Raw genomic sequence first — 19555 nt, 5'->3', positions numbered from 1 at the left:
ATTGCCTTGGAGAGAAACTGGAAGATGAATGGATGTCCATCAATTGGAGAATGGTTGGGTAAATTATGGTATATGAAGGTTATGGAATATTATTGCTCTGTAAGAAATGACCAGCAGGAGGAATACAGAGAGGCCTGGAGAGACTTACATCAACTGATGCTGAGTGAAATGAGCAGAACCAGAAGATCTCTATACACTTCAACAACAATACTGTATGAGGATGTATTCTGATGGAAGTGGAAATCTTCAACATAAAGAAGATCCAACTCACTTCCAGTTGATCAATGATGGACAGAAACAACTACACCCAGAGAAGGAACACTGGGAAGTGAATGTAAATTGTTAGCACTACTGTCTATCTACCCAGGTTACTTATACCTTCGGAATCCAATACTTAACGTGCAACAAGAAATATTGTATCTAGGTTATACTGTAACACATGTAAAATGTATGGGATTGCCTGTCATCTAAGGGAGAGAGTAGAGGGAGGGAGGGGATAATTTGGAAAAATGAATATAAGGGATAATGTTATAAAAAAATTACTCATGCATATATACTGTCAAAAATTATAATTATAAAATTAAAAAAAAAGAAATTGCCTTGGAGAGAATTTGCCACATATATAGATATTTAATAATTGGTTCTGGTTTTTTAAACATTAGGTAAATGCAGTTTGCAGTTACAAAGCCAGAATTGGTGCATCTTCAAAAGACCTGAATTGGTTTTAGAGTCTTCCTCTCTTGGTTTGACTCCTTTCCTCTGAGGCTGACATGACCCCATAGTTCTTTACCTTAGGCCTCCGTTATTTCTTTCTGAGTGAAAGAAGTTGGAAATGATGACCTTGTGAGTTTCAAAAGATCAGGAGAGTGAGATATCCAAAGTCTGGGATTCTTGGGAATCTAGAAGTTTGAGAGTCAAATCCACGCCAGGTTTTACAGCCAGCCCAGTATCAATGATGTAATGAGTAAACTTTGGACCCAACTCAGAGAGAGCTGAGAAGGGGACATATTCAACAATGATGTATTTGGATGTGAACTTGGTGGGACTAATGATATGTAGAACCTGCTGTTTCAGTCCACTCTCCTTAGAGACCATGTTAATACGGGGAGACTTTTCCCTCAAAGTAATGGAGAAAATGTTTGTCTTTCTAATATCCTTATATAAAAGCTAATTGATTTTAGGTGGTTAAAAAGAACTAGGATGCCAGTCGCTCACTGGCAGCTAACAGTTGGGAGAAAACACCACCAGTGGGGGCTCGAACTCAAGCCTCAAACATTCCAACTCTTCAGAGGTACATACTTCTGAACCTTCCCAGGGAGATGAAGCCCAGCTCTGGAATATGCATTATGTCATTTAATGCTCACAAGAATCATGTGAGAGAGGTACTACAAATATTATGGTAATATTATAGATGAGAAAATTGAAGCTCAAAAGAGTAAAATAGAGGCAATGTTGTATAGAGATTAGAGCACTGGATTTGGAGACAATACATAGGTTCACATTTTGACTCTGATACTACTTATGTGACTTTGGACAGGTCACTTAATATCTCGGGCTCAGGTTAGATAGATTGGTCTAGATCCCAGTTTGCAAACCCACATGAGGTCTTGTAACTAAACATGGAGATTGTGAAATAATGATTTATTATCAGTGAATGTTTAATTTGCATATCTACTTTTATACCTGGGGTCATATAAAAATTGCTCTGGCAGAAAGGGGTCGTGAGTGGAAAAAGTTTAAGAAGCTCTGCTCTAGATGACTTCCAAGTGCCTTCTAGCTCTAGAGCTATGATCCTGTTATAATGGGGGGTCCTTCTCTTCCTCCTTCCCCCCCATCTCCACTCCTAGTGGTCATTTGGAAGGTGATATGGAGGGCATCATTCATCAGAGCTTTGTATCCTTATTGCCTGCTGAGCCAGAATTCTTCTGTTATACTAAAGGTGTAATCTGTTCCTGTGCTTACCCTCTTCCCTCCGGCTTCAAAGTGCAGGGATAGCGTTAAACTATCCAGAGGGACAAGTGGGTATCCTTCTTGGGCAAAATGATGCTAAGGTGAAGCTCGCTTCCCTTTTGTGAGTTCTTTTCTTTCATACTTGGGGAACGATGGTCACAACAGCACTATCTCCTACCAGCAAGGGTATCCCTTGGGTAGGACTTGATGATAACAGAGAACACCTTCATCAAGCAGTTCACCTCCTGCCAAGAGAGAGTTCCTAAGTAGCAAAAAGAATGAATTCGTGTCAAAGGAAGAGAAGGTATCAGATAAAAAAGAAACAACCGTAGCGAGATTAAAGTCAGATCAGACTGTGCTCAGTAAAAGTCTAATCTGAAATGGCTAATGATCAGTCTCACAAACTGTTTCATGTCCTAGTGAAGCTTGAATGCTGGTCTCCCTATTCATTGGGCTAACAATACTTTGTTACTGAATTCTCTTCTAATCATTCTGTTATGTATGCTGTGATTCTTTTGTGTATAGTAATAAAGGATCTGTACCATATACAATTTATATTTGTATATTGAGTGTTTTTAATTTCTTCCCCTTTTTTAAAAATTTTATTTATTTATAATTTTTTTCACAGTATATATGCATGAGTAATTTTTTTTATAACATTATCCCTTGTATTCATTTTTCCAAATTATCCCCTTCCTCCCTCTACTCCCTCCCCTTGATGACAGGCAATCCCATCCATTTTACATGTGTTACAATATAACCTAGATACAATATATGTGTGTAAATACCATTTTCTTGTTGCACATTAAGTATTAGATTCCGAAGGTATATGTAACCTGGGTAGATAGACAGTAGTGCTAACAGTTTATATTCACTTCCCAGTGTTCCTTCTCTGGGTGTAGTTGTTTCTGTCCATCATTGATCAGCTGGAAGTGAGTTGGATCTTCTTTATGTTGAAGATTTCCACTTCCATCAGAATATATCTTCATATAACAATGAAGTGTACAGCGATCCAATTTCTTCCCCCTTTTTGAGGATATTCCTAGACTGAAGCCAAAAGTAGGATTATTTCTGGAGTAGTCAGGATGGGGATGATGAACCAATGAATGTGAAAACTGAGTTTGCTTTCCCAAATGAGAAGTTAGGTTCTGGAGTAATGAACTGGTAGAGAATCATATGGCTGAGTACAGAGCAAGGAGGATTGAGTATCTTGAACCGACGCTTTTTTTTAGAGATTGATGGACTTGGAGTCAGGAGACCTGAATTCAAATCCTCTCTCTGCTACTTCTCTGGGCAAATCACTAAAGATCATAATCTGGCAAAAAGATTAGAGACAAACAATATTGGGACTAATAGAGGTTCTGCATAACAGGAGTCAGCACCCTAGGGAAGTTTGAGGAGAGAGAGCAAACACTTAGATCAAAGATCTGGTTGCAGATATGAGAATCTCTGTACCCCTTCTTTAATGCATTCATTCAGGCCTGAAGGGGAAAAAGGTCTAAAAGGCAGAAATAAGATGGGAATGTATTTCAGGCAAGGAAGGGCTGAACATGCATTTTAAGTTTGAAGACCAACTGGTCTGGTCTTTTGGCTGGAATATAGAATGCACGAAGGAGATCATATGAAAAAGAGGACAGGTCAGTTAGATTGGAGTCTTACACTGAAAGGCTTTAAATGCTAGTTATTTTTAATGATGTACAACGTATTTTCTAAACCTTCTTCCCATTGTCTCTTCCTCTCTTCGGTCCTTTCCAAGGTTGAAAAATGCACAGAACCGATCCTAAAAACAATCTGCTACAATCCTCTCTTTTTATAGAGGTTAAAACTGAGACCTAAAGAGGTGAATGAAACAAGTTCCCAAGATCACAAGATGTATAGCACACTGTGCCAAAGCCAAAATTTAATGCATTCTCCTTGGTTTCTTTTGTCTATCTACTCTGCCCTAATGTTTTCTAATTCAATTAAAGATATACAAGTCAGCTGTCAAGCCATTCATGGACATTTACATGTTGCAGATAATTTGTTTTTAAAAAATAGTTTTTCATTATTTGATCATGTAAAGATAACTTCGAAAGACTGAAGAACTTGGATCAATGCATTGCAAAATCATGATTCCAGAATAGTGATGATGAGGTACTATCTTAGAGGGGATGGATTTACGATGCAGAACTACACATATTTTTAAGAATTTGTTTTGCTTGATTAGTCCTATGTGTTATAAGAATTTTGTTTTCTTATAAAAAAGAGAAAGTAAATGCTTATTAATTAAAAACATTTTAAGGAATAATTTAAAGGAAAGATAATCCACATGGATAAATAGATACTACAAGGCAACATAAGATTAGAATCAAATGAAAATATGCAATAAGAAGTTAGTTGAAGCAATAATTCACTTGGGACTAAGTTCCTTAATGAAAACTGTGGGGGGGAAAAAGGGAAGATATGGACAGGAATTTGAAGCATAGGTAGGATTCAGAAAGCTGGAGACTGGTATTCCCTATCTATGAATTTGTATCTGACCTCAGACATGTATTAGTTGTGTGACTCTGGACAAGTCATTTAACACGTTTGCCTATCATCTGTAAAATGAGGGTAATTATAATATACTCCTTCTAGGGGTATTGTGAGAATCAAATGTAATAATATTTGTAAAGCTTTTAGCACAGTGTTAGGCATAGTAGGCTCTACATAAATGTCAATTATCTTTTTTTTCTTTTTTTTTCATTAGATTGTAAGCTTCTTGGGGCCAAGAGCTGTCTTTTCCTTCACTTTGTATTACAATGGCTGGTACATAAAAGGTGCTTAATAAATGCTTATTGAGTCCAACTTTCTAGTTCCTTGGAATTCAAATAATATAGTGTTGTTTTTTTCCCTAGACAAGTGCTCTAAATGACTATTTGTCTCCGTTCTAACTTATGTATTTCCTGAGGAGAATGGACTATAAGATCGTTGCTTTGGACCTCCACGGGATCTTAGATAACTCATTTCAACTGCCTCATTTTACAGATGAGGAATCTTGAGAATCAGAAAGACAAAGAGATTTGCCCAGAGACACAAAGCCTGTAAGGGTCAGAGCAGGGATTTGAAGCAAGGTCTTTCTGATCCCAAGTTCACTCTACCGGTATATGAATTCTGTGGATCAATGAGCTGATTAGAATCATTCATTATCCTGGCATAGAAAATTAGCTGGTCCATTAATCAGCTATTTCTTCATGTTGCATGGAGCAAAACACATTAATAGTCATATGTCCTTGTCTTCAAAAAGGAAATGATGGCTAAGTGGCCCTGAAGTCAGGAGGACCTGAGTTCAAATTTAGTCTCAACTACTTCAACCTGAGTTCAAATCTAGTCTTAACACTTTCTAGCTGTGTGACCCTGGGCAAGTCACTTAACCCCATTTGCCTCAGCAAAACAAAACAACAAAGAAAGGATGAATAGGCTCTAGAACCCAGAGGATGCTTCAAAAATGTTTCTGAATTGAAGTCAACTGCAGGCTGATGAATGTGATAGCAAATTCCTGGGAAAATTTCAGAATTAAGTATTAAGGGATTGGAAGGGAATAGCACTTGAAAAAGAAAGTAGTCCAAGCCAGACTATGTTTTGAATTCATTTTTCTTTCTGAAGGGTTATTTAGCCTAAAGAATGCCCTAGCCATGATACTTCCTATTTGTTTATTGTATCTCAAGGTATCTTTGTGATAACATAGAGAGGTATGGGCTAGATCCAGTGATGTCAAACTCAAATAGGAATGGAAATAATCATATCATATATAGGGATCCCTGTGGGCTTACAGACAGACTTAGAAAACCACATATTAACATTATCTACATTCTATTATATTTTTATTTATTTTGTTAAATATTTCCTAGGTATATTTTAGTCTGATTAAGCAGCACCTTGAAAATGTTGGAGCAAGACACCCCTGAGCTAGACAACAGTAGAATTAGAAGAACCTAAATCAATGTGATTAGGAAGCAATGTCCACTTAGAGGGCTCCAGTGGAGCAATCTAGCTTCCTAGGTCTTATTCTAGCTAACATTTTTATCAGTAATAATTTAAATGAAGGCATGAATGGCATCGTCAGAGGGAAATTTGTAGTCAGGTAAATGGCATAAGGAAAAAACAATATGCTAACAATAATAATTATAACTATATAATCAAATATTAACGATTAGGATGATAACTAGCATTGATATAGGCGCTATGATATTTGGTCCTCATGATAACTTTTTAAAGAAGACATTATTTATTATCCCCAGTTTGCAGATGAGAAAACTTAGGATGAAAGTTGTTAAATTACTTGCCCAGGGTCAGGTCACACAGTCAAGAAGTGTCTGAGGCAGGAACTGAACTCAGATTTTCCTGATGCAGACCGACACCTGACTGTGCTACCTAGATGCCTCAGGCTGAATAAAAGGAATAAGATCTGAAATACTAAAACAAGTTAAACAATGTCCTGAACCTAAGAAAAGATGAAATTTAATAAGGAAAAATGTAAAATCCTTTGCTTTGATTAAATAAAAATCAAATATAAAAGCACAATATGGGTAAGGCATGAGCAAAAAACAGTTTGTGAAAAGTACCTGGAATTTTAGTGAACTACAAACTCAATTTACATTACTAGCATAAAGTAGAGGTCAAAATACTTTTATTATTTTAAAATGTAGGAATAGAACTATGGAGAATTTTTTTTCAATTGAAAGGAATGAGACTCTGAAGAAGTCTGCCAACAATGTTAAAGAAGACTGTTCACTGATAACAGCTCAACTTTCTAGACAAATTTATTTTTTTATAATTTTTTAGGTCTACTTGAGTGAATAGCATTTTGCAGCAATTTCGGACAGATAAAGTATTTCTCAGGGAGGGCATGGATAGAGAAAGAGGGAAACAGCAAAGGGGGAAAGGAGAGGATTTCTGGGGTTTTTGCCACGTAGAGAAAGTATTCCTTGTGTGAGGGCAGGACACAAGGGGAGATGACCAAATACTTTATAAGTTAAGAAGCTCATTTGGACAAAATTGTAGGTATTTCTTATCCAAGAGCATAAATAATTGTTTCAACAATGAATGAAACCATTTGCTTTACCACATCTTTGCGCAGTTTGCTGTATTTTATTTCTCCTTTCATCATAGTTATTAGGCCAACAGGTCTGGGGCGGGGGTCCACATTGTTAGCCCATCAACAATTGTGATTACTGGTTTTCCACACAAACTATAGTTAGCCAAAATCAGATGGCATCTGGAGTATTATTACCTTTGGGCACTACATTTGAAGAAGGAAGCTATCCTCTATGTAAAAAGGAAGACCACGATGGGAAGGGAACAAGCCTGAATTAAAAAGACTGAAGAGAGGGTGGGCTCTGATTGCTCTTCCTTCCTTCCTTCCTTCCTTCCTTCCTTCCTTCCTTCCTTCCTTCCTTCCTTCCTTCCTTCCTTCCTTCCTTCCTTCCTTCCTTCCTTCCCTCCTTCCCTCCTTCCCTCCTTCCCTCCTTCCCTCCTTCCCTCCTTCCCTCCTTCCCTCCTTCCTTCCTTTTTTTATAATAGCTTTTTATTTAAAAAATACATGCAAAGATAGTTTTCAACATTCACCTTTGCAAAACCCCGTATTCCAATTTTTCTCTCCCTTCTCTCCTTCCCTCCTCCCCCAAACAACTGATCCAATATAGGTTAAACATGTGCAGCGATTGCTCTTTTAGAGAAGTGAGATTGCCCGATTTTCCCATGGGGGGACAACGAAGCTGCTCTAAGTAACTCCTACACCTGGGGCTTCCTTCTAGCTTCCACCTTACCTTCTTACACATTAAAGCTGCCATTGGCTGCTGTCCACTGGACTGAAAAGTGACCAAGCTACTGCTGCCACCTGCTGGACTTATTACCTATTTATTGCTACTTAAAGAAAGTGATAGCACACTTTTGCTAGCCTTCCTAGCCAATATGCTCAGGGGCTACTCAACATACATTGAGTTCTTTTATTAGCAACCTCCAGAGCCTGTCCCCACCAGCAAATAGAAAGACTTCTCGGGAGAGTCAAGACCTTTTGCTCCACCTCGGGAAATCCCCATTTGAAATCCTCCTCAGCTCCTCTGATGCTAGGAAGGAACAGCTTCTTTTATAGGTTAGAGCCAATTCCTATTATACCCCGGTTGCCAGGGCAATGCAAATTACCTTGAAGTTTTGATAAGTCTCAAAGAAATATTTAGCAGTTCTGTAGAGGGGAGCTGGTAACCTTTGCCCGCATTTCTGGTACTATGGCAAAGTCCCTGGCAGTCCCTTCCCCTATCACTACCATATTGATTTTTCTTGGTGCATATTTCTTTTTTTTATTATAATTTTTTATTTACCAGATATATGCATGGGTAATTTCAGCATTGACAATTGCAAAAGCTTTTGTTCCAACTTTTCCCCTCCTCCCCCCACCTACTCCCCCCACCTCCTCCCCCAGATGGCAGGTAGACGCATACAGTACATTTCTTATCAGACAGGCTTCCCAGAGAATGTTGTCTCCAGATAGAGAAGGAGAAAATCTGTGTTAGCCAAATCATGAAATATACGGAAAATTCCTATTTATTACACGAACATGGAATGTGCCATCTCACCCGGCAATGAGGTCCTCATTTATGCAGGTGTTCCAGCAGAAGTTGGCCAGTCCTTTGTCTGAGACATTAGAAAGCAGATTCCTTTTTTAGTTACGGACTGGACGGAATGACCTCTCAGTTCCAGGATTCCATGAAACACTGCATTGAAAAGCCCCATGATTAGGGCTGAAAGTCAAAGCCCTCTGACATGAGGAAATACAAGCTTTGGTGCTTAAAGCAACAAGAATCTGAGGCACTTCCTGCCTGGTGTTCAACAGAGGCATTACTTTCCCTACACAGGATTCCAAGAGATTTCCAGGCTTAACTCGGACCCCCCTTAAGCTCCTCAAAGTATCAGTTACCTTTACTAAGCTGCCTGAGAAAATGGAACCAGAGCGATCTGACCACACATGTCCATTCTGACCTCTTGTCGAACCCTTTCTCACTTTTAAGGCATTTTACTTTTTTGTATGGAATTCAGTTCCATTCTTTCATTCTTTGCTGAGGACTTTAATTCTGCCTGTACAAGACGAGCACCTGCGTGATTTTGTCAGATGAATTCACTGAGATGGCATTACTCAGAATGGGAAAGTGAATACAGATATCTTCAGCTTGGGTCCTAAAAGACACTCACTCTCTCTGCCTCTGTCTCTTTCTCTCTTACACAAACACACACATAACCAAATATGGAGGTTTTCAGGCCTAAAGAAAACCCTGTGAGAAAACTAAATAAAGTTGAAAGGTTATGATTGTGCACATCCCAATTGTTTGGCTTTCGTGTTCTCAATTACCAGCCCTATAAGGCTAATTCAATAGATATATTCCAATCCGTTGATTTCCTTGGTGATCATTTTTCATCCCAATATCTCAAAGAAATTTATAAAATCAGGTTATGACTTTTCTCCATTATCGAGCAGGTTTCACTGATAAAATTGTTTCCATATGTGTTACCAAATCAGGACCGAAAGATGGACTAGAACAGAAACTAAGAATCCTGCCTCTAAGTGCTAGCTACCCACTAGTCTGCATTTCTTTTTCTTGGATTCCTTCTGTGATTGGTAGATTAAGGTCCTCTGAAGTCCCTGAGGCTCGAGACATTTGTTCTAAGGGCTTAGGCTAATAAATGGGGAAAAAATTCCTATGACATATAGAAAAGAAGTTAGGCTTTCTGTTTTTCTTGTACCAAACTTGGGGCTCCTCGACATAGATTTACTTGGATTTACTGGCTTAGCTGGCACTGCCATCCACATCACAGTGAAATAAGTCCCTACACACAGCAATGCAATTTTACTCTACACCAACATATGAAAACAGACACTCACAATTGTTCCCATAAACATATAAGAACTCATGCTCCTAGAGTGCTTTCCTCTCCACAACCCTTTGATGTAGATAGAATAAGCATTATTAGTTCCATTTTATAGATCAATCAATAAACATTTATTAAATACCTACTACTTGCCAGCCATTCTGGAGATGAAGCTTAGAGGGATTATGGGACTTGTCTAGGACGCAGGGTAAATGTCAGATCTGGGATTCTAATCTGATTGCAGATTCAGTAGCCTTTTCTTCAGTTGCTAGAGAAAGGAAAACACAAACAGCTTCTCATTTGTGAATACAGCAACGGAGGGAAGAAATCAAGCCACGAGAAAAAAAATCCTAGCAACTGTCGAGTGGGTAGGATATGAAAGTTAATCCCTTTCCAATAAAACCGCATCCATGGCCACATCTATTATCCCCCACAATACGAGAACACAATGTCTGCTGGTAAATAGACCATAAGTAGTGAGTAATTATTAACGGTTCAATCTCAAAGGGGAGTGGGGAGGATGAAGTGCAACACTTGTGGGGATCCATCTTGGCTAAGACCCTTGTTTTTCAATATACCCACTAATGAGCTGCAGGGAAACACAAGTGCCCCATCTATGAAATTTGCTGATGACTCTGAATTGGGAGTTATAGTATGCTCCTCCCCCTCCTCCTCTCCATTTTTAAAGAACAAAAGCAAAAAGACTGTTTCTAATTGCAAAACAATCTAGCAAACCCGGGGGCGGATGAGAGGGGGAAAGGGAAAGGGAAAAGGAATAATGGGGGTAAATGAGAAGAGATTTAATACAGATAAATGTAAGGTAATTTATCTGGGGAGAAATAACAATCAGCAACAATCTCAAACAGGAGGCTGCTGTTTAGAAAGCAGGAGTGCAGAGAAAGACCTTGGAGTGGTAGTGGGGAATGACATTGGAAATAGAAGCTGGCAATAATACCATCACAAAGAAAACATGCTGTCTTGGATTTTTATGTCTAAAGGAGTTCATTCCTTGGAAGACAGAAGTGGGAATAAAGTTGTTTCATGAGACCTTTATCAATGGGTCGTTTCCCTGTGACATACTTTGTCAGGTTTAGGATATATGCTGCTGCTGCGGCTGTTGTTGGGTGTTGCTGGTCCCAGGAGGATGAACAGTTTAAAAAGGACACAGAAATGCCAAAGGCCTGAAGCTGGGTCTTAAAGATGGCACAGAATGAAAAATTCTACCTGCAAAAAAATAAAAATAAATAAAAGAAAAATTCTACCTGCACACTGAGCTTTGAAGGTTCAATGACAATTACAGTTCTATCTAGTTTGAGTAAGCCTAATTATAAACACATTTTTCTGAATATATATTAAAAGATTAAATCAAGTTTCTTTTATTCATTTTCTATCCACCCTTCTCCCTCTAGGACAGAGTCTAGTTTGAAGACTAACTAGATTTCTTAGAAAGTAAGACTTATTTTTAAAAATGCCAGAAGTTGGTCTCCATTTCTCTCCCCAGTCATACCAAGAAAGAAGAAACAAAAGGAGGGATAGGGGAGATCGAGGAGAGAAAAAAGAAGAAAAGAAAGGAGGCAACAGGGATGGAACAGAAGAGGAGAAAGGGAAGGGGAGAAGGATTAAGAGTCAAGGCTTAGATGTTTAGGGAAATCTCAGCTTTGATTTTCCTATTTTTATTCAAGTGTCTCAATACAACTTACAACTGTGAAATATAAAATTTCATATATAAGTGTGAAGCACTCTTGAAAACTCGAGCATATTTGAGACAAAAAGCATGCAGAAAGGGCAAGTGTATATATATTTCCTGCTGGAAAGAGCATTTGGAGACAAGAAGATTTAAATTCAAATCCTGACTCAGATACTTTCTAGCTGTGAAATCCTGGGCAAGTCACTTAATTTCTCTCTGCCTCAGTTTCTTCATTTATAAAATGGAGATAATAAAAGCACCCACCTCACAGGATCAATGTGAGAAGCAAACGAGATAATAGATGTAAAGCATTTTGTAATCCATACATGCTAGCTATTATTATCATCAGAATATATGTATGACCAAGCCACCTTATTTCTCTGATGCTAAAGAGCTGATGATTTCTGCTGGTAATGACATCATATTGCTCTCTTTAAAACACGTTTCTATTCTCTATTGGATGCCATGTCTGCTTTGTTGGGCATTTTTCTCTTTGTTTCTAGTGTGATATTCTCTGAGTTTTCTCTCTTACCTTTTGGTCCTCAAGTACTCAGCCTCTCTGGTCTAACTGCTGCCTTCTGCTATCCTATGGTGATCTGGAATTAGGAAATTTCTTTTTCATTCTTGTCAAATTCTTTATGGTCAGTCTGTTGTCCCCACAAAACATTTCAGGGACACTACTGAGGAACTGGTGAAGCTGGATGGAAAAGGCTCCTCTCACTAACCTGCTGCCTGCAAATCCCTTGAACTCCAGTTCTACAAAGAAGGGTGAACACAAAAGGATTAAGTAAAGTAAGCGGGGTTATAACTTGGATCATGACACCTAAATTCTTGCTTTTATTAAATATAACTTCTAGCAATACCATTAACGTATTTTTGATGTTTTCTTTTTTAAAATTAAATTAAAATTTTTTTAATCCACAAATATCCACCTTCTTTTCCTCCTATCTCCATCCCTACTTTGAGAAAGCAAGCAAATAAGCAAGTATATATACAGACACACATACACACCCTGTTACAAACATGTATAATCAAGCAAAACAAATTCATGAAGTGGCCATGTCAAAAAAAAAAAAAAAAAAAAAAAGTCTCATTCTACCCTATGATTCCATCTCTTCTCCTATCCCCACAAGGGGTAGCATTACATCATTAATCCAGTGGAATCAGGATTGATCATTATGATGATCAAAGTAGCCAAGATCAAAGTTATTTTTGTTTACCACATTGCTAATATATAAATTTTTCTTCTGGTTTTGCCTCCTTCATTCTACTGTAATTCATATACATCTTCCCAGGATTTTCATCTCTTTCAAATTTTAAAGCAGACCAGTATTTTTTTATACTTATATACCATAAATTGTTTAGTTATTCCTCAATTGATGGGCAGATCTCCCTCAATTTTAAGTTTTTTTGTCAATGCAAAAAGAGCTATTATAAATATTTTTGCATATAAGAGCCTTTTTTTTTTTCTTTCTTTCTTTGATCTCTCTGTAGCCATCAATAGAAGTATTACTAGGTCATTGCTAGAAATATTGCCAGCTCAGAGGTACATAGTTTAATAGATTTTTGGGCATAGTTTCAAATTGCTTCCCAAAATGACTGGATTAGTTCACAAATCTACCAAGAATGCATTCATGTTTTCCCATAGCCCTACCAGAATTTGTCATTTTTTGGATCAACTTTGTCAATCTGGGGGGGAGGGTACTGAGAGATGAAACTTCAAGTTTGTTTAAGCTGTGTTTCTCTATTAGTGATTTAATGAATTTTTTCATATGGCTTGAATTTCTTCCTTTGAAAGCTATTTATACCTCTTGACAGCTTATTAATTGGGGAAATGGATTTTATTCTTATAAATTTGAATCAGTTCTCTACACAGAGTATCCCCAAAAGTCTTAATGCAGTTTTAACTTTTTGAGACAAATGATCAAAGAAATTTGCCATAAATATACTTTTCCATTTATCTGCTCCTCTTCTAATTTTTTGCTGCATTAGTTGTTTTGTTTTGTTTTTGCAAAAACTCATTGATTTTATTTAGTAAAAGTGATCACTTTTTACTTTCTGTGTTCATTTCTATCACTTGTTGGGTCCATAATTAATTCTTTGTTTCTCTAAGTTAGTATGAGTTATTTACCTTATTGGAACTTATCATGTTATATCATGGTCCATACCTAGTTTTTGTCATATAGTGAATTTTCATCCTAATTGTTGAGAATTGGGGGTTTAGCAAAGACAGGCAACTTGTACTTGTTTGCTTCTGTGTATTGTATACCCAACTGATTAACCAGTTCCACTGATCAATCTTCACCAATATAAAATTGTTTTGATAATTATTACTTCACAGTATGGTTTGACTAGAACTAAGTTGGAGAACTAAGTCAACCACCTTCCTTCCCCACTTTTTTCATTATTCTTCCTCAGATTCTTGACCTTTTGTTCCTCTGGAGGAATTATTTTTCTAACTCTACAGATTAATCCTTTCGAAGTTTAGTTGGTATGACACTGAATAAATAAATTTGATTAATATTGTCTTTTTTTTTTTTTTTTTTCCCTGAAGCTGGGGTTAAGTGCCCAGGGTCACACAGCTAGGAAGTATTAAGTGTCTGAGATCAGATTTGAACTTGGGTCCTCCTGAATTCAAGGCTGGTGCTCTGTCCACTGCGCCACCTAGCTGCCCCCAATATTGTCTTTTTTAAATTTTTTGACCTACTCATGAGCAATTACTATTCTCTAATTACTTAGAAATCCTTATTTGTATAAAGAATAGTTATTTTAAATTTCCTGTAATTATTTTAAGTATATTTTCTCTTTTTAGGTATTACTACTGGATTTTGTTGTAATCTACAATAATGCTAATGATTTATATCCTGCAATCTTTCCGAAGTTCATCATTTCAAAGAATTTTTGATAACTCTCTAGGGTATAAGTAAACTATCATATCATCTGCAAAAAAGAACTCTTTATTTATGCATATATCTTCAATTTCTTTCTTTTTTTTAAAATAAAGCTTTTTATTTTCAAAACATATACACAGATAATTTGACAATATTGACCCTTACATAGCCTTGTGTTTTAGATTTCCTTCTCCTTCCTCTTATCTTCTCCCTTAGATGGCAAGTAATCCAATATATATTAAGCATGTTAAATATATGTTAAATCCAATATGTATAAACATATTTATACAATTCTCTTGCTGAACAAGAAAAATCAGGAAAAAAAGAAAGTAAATGAGTAAAACAAAATGCAAGTGAACAGCAACAAAAAGAGTGAAAATGTTATGTTGTGATTCGCACTCAGTTCCCACTATCCTCTCACTGGGTGCAAATGGCTCTCTTCATCACAAGATCATTGGAACTGGCCTGAATCATCTCATTGTTGGAAAGAGTCATGTTCATCAGAATTGATCATCGTATAATATTGATGTTGCTGTGGACAATGATCTCCTGGGTCTGCTCATTTCACTTAACATCAATTCATATAAGTCTCTCCAGGCCTCTCTGAAATCATCCTGCTGATCATTTCTTATAGAACAATACTATTCCATACCATTCATATACCATAACTTATTCAGCCATTCTCCAACTGATGGGCATCCATTTAGTTTCCAGTCTCTTGCTACTACAAAAAAGGGCTCCCACAAACATTTTTGCACAGGTGGGTCTCTTTCCTTCCTTCAAGCTCTCTTTGGGATATAAGCCCTATAGAAATACTGCTGGATCAAAGGGTATGCACAGTTTGATAACTTTTTGGGTATAGTTCCAAATTGCTCTCCAGAATGGTTGGATTCTTTCACAACTCCACCAATAATGTATGAATGTCCCAGTTTTCCCACATCCCCTCCAACATTTGTCCTTGTCTTTTCTTGTCATCTTAGCCAATCTGAGAGGTATGTAGTGGTTCCTCAGAGTTGTCTTAATTCACATTTCTCTGATCAATAGTGATTTAGAGCACTTTCTCATATGATTAGAAATAGTTTTAATTTCTTCATCTGAAAATTGTCTGTTCATATCCTTTGATCATTTATCAATTGGAGAATGGCTTGAATTCTTATAAATCTGAGTCAATTCTATACATATTTTAGAAATGAGGCCTTTATCAGAACCCTTAAATGTAAAAATGATTTCCCAATTTATTGCCTCCCTTTTGATCTTTTCTGCATTTGTTTTGTTTGTACAAAAACTTTTAAACTTAATATAACCAAAATTATCTATCTGGTGTTCAATTATGAGTTCCAGTTCTTCTTTGGACACAAATTTCTTCCTTCTCCACAGATCTGAGAGCTAAACTGTCCTATGTTCTGATTTGCTTATAATATCACTCTTTATGTCTAAATCATGAATCCATTTAGATCTTTCAATTTCTTTTTCTTGTCCAAATGTTCTAGCTAGAATTTCTAGTTTTTATAGTATAGTAATGTAATAAAGGACATTCTTGCTTTACCCTTGAATTACTGGAAAGGCATCCATTTTATTCCCATTACAAATAACGTTGGTTCTTGATTTTAGATAGATGCTATTTTTTATATTAAGGAAAGATACATTTATTCTGAAACTTTGTAATGTTATTTTTTAAAAAGCCAGAAATTGGTGGTGTATCTTGTCAAAGGCCTTTTCTGAATCTGTTAATATGATCATATGATTTTGTTCTATAATATGATGTTGTTCTTGTTAATATAATCAATTACATTAATAGTTTTCCTTATATTGAAATAGCTTAAATTCCTGGTATAAATTCATCCTTGTAATAGTGCTTAAGCTTTGTGATATGCTGTAGTCTGCTTGTTAATATTTTATTTAAAATTTTTTCATCACTACCCATTAAGCATATTCTTTCTCTTTTTTGACTCTCCCTGTTTTGGTATCAAGACCACATTTATATCATAGAAGGAATTTCATAAGATTCTTACTTTGTTTTTTTTTTTTTTTTCCCAAACAGTTTATGTAATATTGGAATTAATTGCTATCTAAATATTTTATAGAATTCTCTTATAAATCCTGGTCCTGGAATTTTTCTTTGGGAATTCATTAATGGTTCATCTGATTTTTTTCTCTCTGGGATTTGGTCATTTAGTTCTTCTATTTCTTATGGTAATCTGAGTATTTTATTCTATTTTATTTTATTATTATTTGCTGAGGCAATTGGGGGTAAGTGACTTGCCCCAGGGTCACAGAGCTAAGAAGTGTGTCTGAGGCCACATTTGAACTCGGGTCCTCCTGACTTCAGGGCTGGTGCTTTATCCATCCATTGCACCAACTAGCTGCCCCTATTCTATTCTATTTTATTGTAAATATATACCCATTTCAATTAGAACGTTCTGCTCTTTGTTTAGTATCTTTTCCAAGGGCCAGGCTTCTTTGACCTCCCTGTATATAAAAGGATTAAGAAATGGAGCAGTGTATAAAATAGCATAATGCATGGCATATAATAAACACTACTTAAATTTTAGTTGTTTATTATCATTATTATTATAATTATCATCATTATTAGAGAAGGTTAATTCAGCCTTTTCCAAACATTTGTAGGCTAAAAGAAACAATTAATAAAGAAGAGATGTTTGGTAAATGTTAAAATAATGTTTGTATATATGGCTGACTTTCCCCTTTGGAAGATGGTGCTACTAAGCTTCCATTTTAAGACATTAATTTTAGGATTTCCCCCCTAGTGACGATTGCTTAGTTGTGCAGTTTCACTCATCTCTACACTCCCTTGTAACAACTTATATAAATTTTAAATTAATATTTAAGGGCTTACTTGGTGACCACAAAATGGTTAGGCCCCCGGAAGCTAAATAGTGACTTTTGATCTTGAAAGCCACTATCTGGGACCAACAAAATTAATAATTTTAGATAATCAAATAATTAAATAATTAATAATTAAATTTAAATAGTGTTTACTATGTGCCATGCATTATGCTATTTTTATACACTGCTCAATTTTTAAATTAAATTTCCCCCTTTCTATGGTAGCTGGTAGCTCAGTGCATAGAATGCTAGGCCTGGAACCTGAGTTTGAATTTGACCTCAGTCAGATATTTACACTAGTTGTGTCACAACTTTGCTTCAGTTTCCCCATCTGTAAAATGGAGATAATAATAGCCCCTGCCTCACAGGAGTGTTGTGAGGATCGAATGAGATAATAATTCTAAAGCTCTTGGCACAGTGCCTGGCACATAGTAAGCAGTATATAAATGTTAGTTATTGTTAATTATTATTATTATCTTTCCTTCCCTTTTAACAGCTCTTATTTTTACAATTTCTGCATCTACCTCTTCATTTGTTTGTAACCTCTTCCCCTAAATAAATCTACCTTTTGGCAAAGAGGTTACATATTTTGCGAATTTGTTACATATTTATTTCAAACTAGAAATTGTTACCCCAACCTCCTCAGTTACATACCTGTTGTTTCCTTGAAGGCAAGAACCACCTGACTTTTATATTCGTATCCCCAGTGCCTTGGATAGTACAAGCTTTCTTCTCTCCCCAGTCTCTCTTTCCTCTTTGACCTCTATCACATTCTTAAATGTAGTACAGACGTTTGTGTGTATACAAGACATTTCCCTGGCAGAAAACCAGATTATTATTTTATTGTTATGTTTCTGATGCCCAGTACAGGACAATGCACACAAACTAAATGCATGTAAATTGAATATAAGTCAATTCACAAACATCTATAGTGTTCCAGGAACTTTGCTAGATTTTAGAGATAAAAAGACATAATAAAAAATATTTCTGTTTTCAAGGCACATATATTGTCCTAGTTTCAGTCCTGTCCCCATAGCACATAGGAGGTATGCAGAAATTGTCTTGGCCAAAATCACACAGCTAGCAAGTATCTGAGGTCAAATTAAATTCAGTGTCTAAGTATCTAATTCTATCAACTTAGCCTCCTGGCTCATATGTCTCTGCTCAATTTTACTGACAATAAGATAGTTTGTCAATTGAATGTAACTGAATTCATTTTGTTTCTCACCAATTTATTTAAAATCTCTGAATCCTCCCAGGATATTTTGGGATTTACTAGGCTAGATTTTTTTTCTTAAGGACCAACCCTCAAACCTAAATCATTCCCAGTCTCCTAGATTGGCCAAAAATAGGTCCCAGACCAAGCCCCAGTTGATTTTTGCTTGGGTCCTGATTGATTCAGAGTGGATATAAATAACATTCATTTTGGCCAGAAACCCTGAGGATCTTTTTTGGATTATTTTTTTCTTTTTTGTATTAGGTGAAAGTAACAATTCTTTGCTTCAATTGCTCCCTTGCTTTAATCATTAAATGATATGGTCTCAGTCAAACTGAGACCTTAAAGACCTTAGTTTACAAAGGCCAAGGTCTCCCATTGTATCTAGATGAATTATATCTCCTGTCATCCTGATCTATATCTGGCCATTGGACCCCATGGTTCTAGAAAAGAAAGTGAAGCAGGTGATCTTGCACAGCCCTCCCTCACTTAATTCCAATTCACTTGCATGTCATGGCTAACGTCATGGTCCTTTTTGAGAACTAAGGATAAACAACCACAACAATGTTTAGCTTAAGTCTATCCCATTTACTGAATTCCTGTTACCCATTACCTTCAGGGCTAAAAATAAACTCTTTTGGCTATGAAAACCTCCCAGAACCCATCCTTAATCTACCTTTGCAGCCTCATACCTTACTCTTGTTTACACACACTTTGGTCCAGCCAAATTGTCATTGCTAGTCCTTACCCATAATACTTAATCACGGCTTTAGTACTTTTCTATTGGCTATCCCCCAGGCCTGGAATGAATGCCCTCCTCACTCGTGCTTCTTAAAATTCCTACTTTCCCTTTTAACTCAGCTGAAGTGTATTACCTCTGATCTACCTGCACACTCTAGGGCTATTTGGAGTGGGGATGAGGCTTGAGAAGGGGGGAGGGATGATGGAAGGGGTGTCTTCTCAGGATATCAGGATTTTGGAGTTATTTGACCTAATTATCTAAGCTCCCTCCAGCTATTAGAAGCCCTCCTGAGTGGGAATTTGAGAGTATAAGCAATTAGCACAATGCTTTAGCAATCAATA

General features: G+C 36.6%; 1 long non-coding RNA gene across 2 annotated transcripts; it reads right to left on the bottom strand.

Annotated features, from left to right (window-relative positions):
• Positions 1 to 2591: 2591 nt before the first annotated feature.
• LOC141547242 (uncharacterized) lies at positions 2592 to 19205 on the bottom strand. Of its 2 annotated transcripts, XR_012483549.1 has the most exons (6): positions 19165 to 19205; positions 17911 to 18072; positions 12051 to 12274; positions 10912 to 11055; positions 9978 to 10099; positions 2592 to 2997 (listed from the first exon to the last, which is right to left on the bottom strand). It is a non-coding gene; the product is annotated as an uncharacterized LOC141547242 (long non-coding RNA). The 2 variants fall into 2 exon arrangements; XR_012483548.1 differs by lacking the exon at positions 12051 to 12274 and having other exon boundaries at positions 9974 to 10099.
• Positions 19206 to 19555: the final 350 nt, after the last annotated feature.

The sequence above is a fragment of the Sminthopsis crassicaudata genome, chromosome 6 (assembly GCF_048593235.1).
Source record: "Sminthopsis crassicaudata isolate SCR6 chromosome 6, ASM4859323v1, whole genome shotgun sequence".
Lineage (NCBI taxonomy): Eukaryota > Metazoa > Chordata > Mammalia > Dasyuromorphia > Dasyuridae > Sminthopsis > Sminthopsis crassicaudata.
The sequence above is the reverse complement of the archived record's forward strand: the minus strand, read 5'-3'. Positions and strand labels throughout refer to the sequence as shown.